Raw genomic sequence first — 9,851 nt, 5'->3', positions numbered from 1 at the left:
TTAAAATTAGCTGCTTGCGACTTGAATTGTGACTCGTGTGATGCCTCAGAGAAATATAAAGCAGCACAGCAGGGTCTCGTACAGCAGAACAGATAATCACTGATCCTGAGTTTCTCATGATCCAGATCCACGGATAATGAAGCAAAAATCACACAAGCCCAAATCTCTTTCGAATGGTTTGAACCATTTGAACACTTGAACACTTTGTGCTCATTTTTAACGAAGTGCTAATCTAAAGAGTTTAGAAGTGAAGCGTTGCTGCCATGTTTGTTTGTAAACAGTAATTAGATAAACTTCTAAATAACAGTATATCAATATATCAGCAATATTAAATCAATGCTTTTCCTCAGTAACACCCCGTAGCTCTGTCTGTTTTCCCTGTTGTCCTGCTCTCGGGAAACTTGGCCTTTTCCCGAAGTCTAAAGGGAGACATATAGTGATGGCATTTTAACATTTCTGGAATACGTAATGTGACACGGATCCTTCAGATTGACCCAAACGACCCATTGCTCGTGACTGGTAGCACTTTATGAATAATTCTGAAACCAATAAACAGATCTGTTGACAAGAGTGAGTTACTTACCGCACTTAAAATTCAAGGGGCCGACACGGACAAACAAAACGGCACTTGGAGAGGGAGCAGCAGTCGGAATACATCAATACAAATGATCCTCGGAGGAGCTGAAGGGAAAGCTGTCACCATCTGCAGCTATGGAGAACGCTAGAGACGAGATGACACGAGTCCAGGGACAAACGCTGGAAACACACGCTGAATCATAGCTGAGAGACAAGCGGTTTAGAAGCAATTAAAGGCCATAATGTAGTGATTCAATGCAGTTGAACCATTTTGAGCCACGTCATGTATTCATAATTCATAATGTACACTAGCAGTCAAGCATTTAGACATACTTATGTTTCTCAAGCTCTTTAAAACATGTTGGACTTCTGATTAAATGCTGAACATTAGTTTTTTTTAGATGAGTATAAATTAAAATACAAATGTAAAATGTCTTTGGAAAACTATAATTATATATCATTTATACAATTATTGTATGTAAAAATATATTTCATAACACTAGATTTTTTTACTTTAAAATAGTAAATTGTGAAAATATATAGACAGACAGATAGATGGATCATTATTTCTATTAATAAATTGGGAGTACTCTAACAAAAAATCATTGTAAAGTTGTATAAATGAATGATTGAATAACATTGTACCTCATCTATATTTGGTTTGCTGCAGGTGTTCAGGTGCGGCTGGTGGAGCTCAGGTGGTGTCTCACGCATGACAGATCCACAGCCAGCGGATGACAGGGTGACACTCGGGTGTCCCTCCCGAGTCTGTCCCTCCAGTCTCACAGTGAGGTCAGAGGTCAACGGGTCAAAGGTCACTCAGAAACAAAAACACATCATCTCAGAGGAGTTCAAATGCCCTCGGGCAGACACACACACACACACACACACATACGCACACGCACACACACGCACACTTCTGCTCCACAGGAAGAATCCACTAATTAGATTTAATGTTGAGAGCTCTTACAAGGAGAACAAAGTGATCTGTTTTCAGCTTAAATGAAGACGAGCGTGTTAAAATACCACCAATAACAATACTAAATCTGTATATACGTCAAATTAGTGTCATCAGTTTCCTGAAGTGTGGCATGATATCCTCCAATTAAAGCTATTTCGAGCCTATTTCTTCTGATTATTTATCTTATAATTACCATACATACAGTTATGACTTCATTTTATTTTTTTAAGATAGTGGGGTACACATTAAATTCTAATCTGTTTTAGATTTTTTTGTTTGTTTGTTTTTTTTAAGAAATTGAAACAAAGAACCATTATTATGACACAAAAAATAAAATGTGTTTTCATTGCTAGGTGACTAATCATCATGTGATCATGTAGAGACAATTATTGCTTCCATTGAGCTTGTCTCTCAAAATTGTTATTCTGAATATAATTTCAAATGAAAATTTTTGTTACAATAGAAAAAGTAAAAACAAAAGAATTTTGTGAGAAGCAAGCCAAAATGTGATAAAAATTGACTATATTTACTGTACTTTAACAAATGAAACTCCATTCTTCAATCCATCATTACTGGACCTTCCACTCAAGACTAACTGTTATCACCAAAAAGGCCTAAAATAAAAATACTAAAATATTATAAGACCCAAGTTGTGTGTGCTTGGATCATATAACTTAAATTGTGCTGAAATTACCCAAATATACAATAACATATAGTAATAATTGAACGCATTCTCTATATGGGACATTCTGCAAATCTCATGTGAGCGAGGTCCGGTAACTAAGAGGGTCAAGGGTCAATTGAGAAGAACCATGATTGATCACCAACAGAAATCCAGGAGAGAGACCATTAATATTGCAATTTTGTTGGGAAGATAACGGGTCCTGAGTGGGTTCCTCCAGACTGAAGATCTCCCAATGGAATAAACCACGGCGTTAATGAATCCTCAACGGTGTGCGGCAACATCACGCAACAACGATGCACTGATTTATGATTCCTTGGACGCAATACTGTGGAAGACGTGTCGGCATCAGGTGCTCGGAGGTGACGGTGCTCCACGAACAGATGGACGAACAAAACAACACCATTGTAAACAACTACAAAGACTGGGTTTACTCCCTCATGGAAGCTTGTTGAACAGATCATAGTACTAAAACAGTGGCTTTGGAATATCTTTTTTGCACAAATGATCGCGAACCCGCTCCAATGTTCCAATCTGAATCAAATAATTTGTGATGCACAAAGTTTCGAACTAAATCAAACATTTTGTGAATCCGCACAGGGAGTCCCCGATCTGAATCAAATGATTTGCAAACTCGCTCCGAAGTTCTGACCTAAGTCAAATGATTTGCAATCTGCAAATTATTTGATTCACATCGGGACTTGGGTGCAGGTTCGTGAATCTTTTGATTCAGATCGGGACTTCGCCAACCAGCGAAAGTTCCAATCTGAATCAAAAGGTTCGAACCCACTTTGAAGTTCCTGTCTAGATCAAATGATTTGCAATCAGTGCTCCGTAGTCCCGATCTAATGATTCGTGATACAAGTTCAGAACTAAATCAAATGTTTTGCGAACCCGCACTGAAATCCCAATCTGAATCAAATGATTCGCAAACCCGCTCTGAAGTTCCGATCTAAATCAAATGATTTGTGATCCGTTCTCCCGATTTCAATAATGATTCACAAACCATTATTTCAGATCGGCAGCTTGGAGTGCGGATCGGCGAATCATTTGATTCAGATCAGGACTTCGGTGCGGATTCGCAAATCATTTGATTCAGATCGGGATTTCAGTGCGGGTTCGCAAATCATTTGATTCAGATCGGGACTTTGCCAACCTGCTCTGAAGTTCCAATCTGAATCAAAAGGTTTGAACCCACTCCGAAGTTTCGATCTAAATCAAATGATTTGTGATCCGCGCTCCGAAGTCCTGATCTAAATCAAATGATTCACATTATGCGCTTTGAAGTGTCAATCAAAGGATTCGCTGATTGGAGCGCTTCAAAACAGTGAATCATTTTGTGATGCAGTGGTTAACTGATTCAGAGTTTCGAAAAGCGCTGTTTCACCCATCACTGTACGTGTTTGTTTTAAATCATTAACCGATGTCGAAATTTGAAAATGAAATGATCTTTTGATCTGGTTTTTGCTAGTGAATCGCTTTAACTGAATGATCAAAGTTACAAGTTTGAATCAATTGGAGCGGTTACAACGTAAATAACTCACTCAATTGAATCGGTTTGTCTGTTCCTTCGTCTTCAGCCATGTTTATATGACACTGTCAGTACTACTACTGGCTTAGCTCGCTAGTTTTATGACATTAACTGAAATAAGCAGAAAAAAGTATGATGTTTACAAATGAAATACCCATATTTCCATTCAGAGGCATCCAACACCTACAAACGTATTCAGGTGAGGTAACCGGTTTATTACTAAGTGAAACACTTCATTAAAATAACGAGTTGCACCTCAAAATACATGTTAGATGGAAAATATTGTGCATTATGATCGGATTCTTAGCTTAATTCTAATTAAGCTACGAACCCGATCATAATGCACAATATTTCCATCTATTATAAATAGTTTGACCACTGCAATTCAGTTGGTAACAGTTCAATATAGGAACAATAGGAATACCATTTAAGTGAATGTTAATTTTATCAGTATATATTGTAATAAATTACTGTTGTATTTGATTGTATTAGTTTATAAAGAATGATAGTCAATGTAAAAAGAGCAAATGGGAGAAGCAGATGAAAAAACAGCATAGCAACATAACATTTAAATCATCTTATAAATAAAAAACTTTAAAGTGGTGTAAATGTACTAAAGCAATGCCCCTGGAAGACCAAATTTGCTCTTTACTGATAATAAACACTGTTTACAGACAGATGGATGAACCCTGAATCTAAATGCAAATTGCAAGCGTAGTGTTTCAAGCTGTTTTCTCTTATAATGGAGAATCCATATAGGCAGGAAAAGTTTGCAATCAAGTGCACACTACAGTTTACATAACTAAACAGTCTAATGGCAAATTTACACCAGAAAGGTGGCACAGAAGCTCTTCTGAAGTAGCATTTAGGTGTCTTTACACAGACTGTTTAATGCTGCCGAGAGGTGGCTTAAATGCATTTAAGGCATCTTTACATACACTGTTAGACATTTCAAAGGGTTTTTACAGTAACTTACTGTTACTGTAATTACAATTTACAGTAGCAAACTGTATTTGATTTATCAGTATACTACTGTAATTCATTCATTTTAATATAGATTTCATAATTTTTATATAGAATTAATTTTATTTTTACTCTACATAGGTACTACTGGCATTCAATTAAAACAGACACAATAATTACAAAATATCAAATTCTTTATTTAAAACATTGCATGTATAACATAAAAATACAGTCTTCCAATGCTGGAGCAGTGCATCTTCACCATTTCTCCTGTCTTAGGACGTTTTGCAGTGCATTTTGTTGTGATTTATCCTCACAAAGAATCTTTAGGCAACAGAAACATAATGGGGGAAAAAGACAAACAGCCAAAGAATACATAGCTATCTGCAAAACCCAGGTGCTGCTCCAAAACGTGGCCACCACCATCTTTGCTCACCATCCACTTTGACAGAAATGTGTTCTCTGAAAAACAAGTAGAAGAAATAGCACACTTTTAAAAGGCAAACCTCATACAGATTACACAAATCTCTCAAAACCATAGTTGTTCTCTTACCATGAATTATCAGTATCAGGGTGGCTGGCCTGCTCATGTCGTTCTTGATGCTTCATTGCAGTTGCCTTTAAAACACGAATACAAAAAGATGCAGTAAATCTTAAATTCCATTAAAAACTATAACAAACTAATTCTAAAACTAGAAAAGGCAGTTAGCCATAAAACTAGTTTATCTTAGCTAACATATGATTTTATTTTCTCAGGCTATTGGCCACCATTAACTAACACCTGAACAAATTTTCACATTAGTTAACCTAATGTTAATATAAGATAAGCGTTGCTCGTTAAAAACAATTTTAATTCGGTAACTTAATTCAATAAGCTGACAAAAGTCGTTTGAAACGACAGTGCAGTTTACCATGGTAAAGTTCTGTAACCGCCATGTTGACGAGTAAATGTTACTAATGTTAGGTAAACTGGTGTGCAAAAATCTGACACAAACACACAGACAAACGTACATATAATTTTACCTTGCTTGCTGGTCTTATTCTCTCGTAAGGTACATCGACACACAGCGTAGATGTTCTCCGGAGCTCTCCCACTCTCGCGGGTTCATCCCCGGCGCTGCCGGCTGCTTCCTTGTCTTCCTCGGACGCGAGTGGCGCGGCGAGGCGCGACTCGATAAAAAACAATATAGAACCCATTATATATACTATCTACAGTGGATGCGGACAGTAAACTGATGCCCCGGTATATTTCTGAGGTGCAGATGTACTCCAAGCGCTCCCGCTGTTTCTGACACGAAGTACAAACAGATTTTCCAATCATTACAAGCGATGTAACACGTGCAGTCAGTCCCAAGCTGTTGCGGCGTTGTAGACACGGTGTAGCTCAAATTGTGTCAATCCAAATGTAAAAAATGAGGAAAATAAAACGACCTCAGTATAATGGCGCCAAAGAGACCGTTACAGTAGTATACAGCAATTTTAAAAAATACAGTAAGTCTCTGGATGTGGGGTCTGACGTCACAGAAAATTCCCATGATGCAAAAGGTATTACAGTTATTTACTGTAATGGGAATTTGCAGTATTATACTGGGTGATATACAGTAAATAACTGTGGAAATTACAGAAATGTCTAACTGTGTAGCCAAGTTAAGGCTGCTCTGTGCCTGCTCAAATTTCAATGTAAAGACATAATGCTGCATAAAAACTGGATTAAATTAAGCCTGCTCTCACCCACCTCAGCCCTGCGTATTTGTATTTGTATCCGTTTAAGTGCATTCATGCCATCTTTGAGCAGCATTACATAGTCTGTGTAAAGACATTTAAAGGGTTACTCCACCCCAAAATTAAAATTTTGTCTTTAATCACTTACTCCCATATTGTTTTGGGGTGGAGTAACCCTTTAAGACACAACTGTATACTTGAGAGTAGGGCTGAGATGGGTATGAGCACGCATAATTTAGTCTGGCTTTTATGCGGCATTGCACCTTTGCACTTAATTTTGAGCCAGCACAGAGCAGCCTTAGTTATGTATAGATGTTGTAGGGTTTGATACATAAATATAATTTTAATTTAGCTCAAAGGGAATCATTTATGATTTTATAGGTAATTTGAACAGAATCACTGGTTTACAGCTGATCACTGAGTCGGCAGCGATTCACTGAACGAGCCGTATAACATCAACTCTGCACTGGATATTAAAATCCAAAATATAGTGAAAACACTATTAATAAGCACAGTAACAAGATTGGCAGATTAAGACATTAACTTGTAAGCACAAAACACAAGATACTTCTCTTTTGAATATAAATAAGACTTTATTTATATAAACCTAAGACAAACTAATCTAACATGAACACACACATTCACACGTTGCAGGAAGAGAGAAAGGATGAGTTTAGAGAATGAGAATGTGAAATCCCAAGTTTATAGCAATATGTGCTATTGCATAGACCTGAACAAACCATCAATCACTTAATTAACCCTCGCACTGAGTTTCTCAATGAGGCTAAAATTTATATTAAATGCACCAGTTCAGTTAGAATCTGGAGTTGTTTTACTTGCGTTGCCTTTGGTTACAGGGATTCCCTTCTGTCTTCGTCGTCGTTGCAGGAAAGGGGTTTTCCCGAGTTGGTGATTGGCTGGAAGTTCAGTAGTCTTTGAAGTGATGTCTTGGGAAGCCAATGGATGGTCTTGGAGTCCGTTGCTGGTTGAAGTTTGAAGCGGGTCCAGTCGGCACTGGACTTTGCGGCAAACTTAACTTTTGAACACGAGACTCAACGGAAAGAAAATAAACTAAAGTAAAAGTATAAAATGAGTAACGAGACTAGGTGGTTTTTCTTCTCATCGTGGTGTTAAGTAGCAACTGGCCTGTAGGCCAGAGCACGCTCAAAGAGCGCTAAAACAGCGTCAAAACGTGGTGGCGAGAAGAAGAAGGATGAGAGAGAAGAAGGGGAGAATTGATGGTGTCCTGAGGTTTTAAACTCGGCTTCTGGACACATCCCATCTGGTGTCTTGACCAATTAGATAGGCTATTATCTTAGCTAGGGTTGTTCCTTCCATCATAAATCAGCATGTTATCAGTCACATGGTCTGAATTTTACACACTCTTGCAAAGTATAATTTTGGATGTGATTTCTATAACCAGAATATGATACATTTGACAAAGAATCAGTTGGAAGAAACGTTTCAAGCTAGAAATGTCAAACTCATACATACCAAACACGACTAACCTTAAAGTCATTCAATAGTTATTAGAAAGACATACATAATATGTGCTTAAAACATGATAGTCTAATGTGTGGTTACATACATAATATAGTGTTATGCCTAGAAAAGTTCCTTTTAGGATGATTTTATGTGCATATGAAAAAGAAAGTCTCTGTGTAGATCTGTGGGGACCAAAAGACATGTTCTTTGGACAGAAGGATTTCCGTCTGGTTCTTTGTCTTCTACGTGTGGGGGAAAAGTCAATCTAAAGAAGCTTGTGATTTCTCTCGTGGAACACATGTGATGGCCATCTCTTTGACCATTAATCTTGACTATTTACCCCAAATTTGACGATCTCCTTCCTGTGTTGAACACTTATCAATAAGTGTTCTTTTGTCTTAATGTTGCAAACTGTTCTGGAAGAGGCTTGTTGGTTAGGCTTGCTCCAGAGGTCGGAGATAGGCATCTTTACGACGTTGTCATGTTCTCCTGGAATTTCGGCTCCTCATGTTTCGATGTCCTGATCGAATCTTAGTTTTGTCTGACTCGTTCTGATGCTACAATGTCTTAAGTGTGTAAATTACAAGATACGATTGCAAAGTTCACTTCTTACTAGCAGGGGCGGACTTAACCAATAGGCGAGGTAAGCGGCCACTTAGGGCCCCGGGGAATCAGGGGGCCCCATCTGATATTCGCGAAACATACTTGGCAAATGCACCAGCATGCATTTGTGTTCACTCACCACTCAAAATGGCGAGTTTTTGTCAGGTGCGGAGTTCTGCAAGCTTGTGAATCCTCTCATTATAACAACGTGTAAGCTAAATAAGAGATCCATTGTGCAGAGAGCTTATTAATGGAACGTCGTGAGATCGCTATGAACAGAAGTGAGTGACAGCTTTTAGTGATTATAGACGGAGCACTCTTTGCGCGCATTCTAAGCTGTTTTGACTGTCTCAGAACAGATTTATTCACCTCAGTAAATAAATTATTGTGTTTCAAGTCATAATTTTATTTGTCTTGATGTTTCAAAATGACTCTCTTGTGTGCTTTTCCTATAAATGCAAATGAACTATAAACTAAAAACGCGTATAAATGCACGAATGCAATGACTGGAGATTTTCGCAGATTACATTTTCGATTTGTTTCTCGGCAAACCCTATGGTATGCCTTAAGAACACTTGTAATACGGAACGAGTTGCATGGGATAATTTTTTATGACATTTTAATCCTTTTTGTGAAAAGATTGAAGACGTTTACAATTCATTAAATGGACAAGTGCAAGCATTTTTTTTTTTTTATTTTTTATATAATGTCTTCTATTGTGATCCGAAAAAAAAAAAATGAGGTAGCTTAATATGACTTTAGAATAGCATCAGGTTGACTAATTATGTAGGCTACTTAAGTTGTGAAGGGGTAATAGTTATAATAAATAATAGTTATAGCTATAATGTGAGAGAGCTAGCGAGCAAAATAAGGGCTAGGCGTAAAAGAGCATATAGTTATTGTGTTGGGGCCCGTACCTGAAATTTGCTTAGGGCCCCCAAATCACTAAGTCCGCCCCTGCTTACTAGCCAACAAACAACATGGATAAAGGGTAGAACAGCAAAAATGACGAAAAAGCCAAAAATATAGGCAATTATTGCTCTCTCGCTATAGTGCACACACCTGAAAACTGAATGATTAGATTTCAAACCAGCTGAAATCCTGTTAATCATATCTGTAATTAGTCACAGCACGTCTAAAATGTCACTGGAAGAGTGTTAGCCATGGACAGGAGCTCCATTCTTTTATGTGATTATTTGGCTTAAAGGGACAGTTCATCCAAAAATGAAAATTGTGTCATCATTTACTTACCACGTTGTTGTTCTAAACACAAAAGAATATATTTTGAAGAATGTTGGTAACCAAAGTTGGTGGTAGCCATATAAAGT

The 9,851-nt window shown here is 37.6% G+C and overlaps 1 long non-coding RNA gene across 1 annotated transcript; it reads right to left on the bottom strand.

Moving 5' to 3' along the window:
* Positions 1–4,997: 4,997 nt before the first annotated feature.
* On the bottom strand, positions 4,998–6,229 carry LOC131523793 (uncharacterized). Its single transcript, XR_009266850.1, has 3 exons — positions 5,737–6,229; positions 5,267–5,331; positions 4,998–5,175 (listed from the first exon to the last, which is right to left on the bottom strand). It is a non-coding gene; the product is annotated as an uncharacterized LOC131523793 (long non-coding RNA).
* Between the last annotated feature and the right edge of the window lie 3,622 nt (positions 6,230–9,851).

The sequence above is a fragment of the Onychostoma macrolepis genome, chromosome 17, assembly GCF_012432095.1.
Source record: "Onychostoma macrolepis isolate SWU-2019 chromosome 17, ASM1243209v1, whole genome shotgun sequence".
In the NCBI taxonomy this organism is placed as follows: Eukaryota; Metazoa; Chordata; class Actinopteri; order Cypriniformes; family Cyprinidae; genus Onychostoma; species Onychostoma macrolepis.
This window is presented reverse-complemented; position numbering and strand designations above follow the sequence as displayed.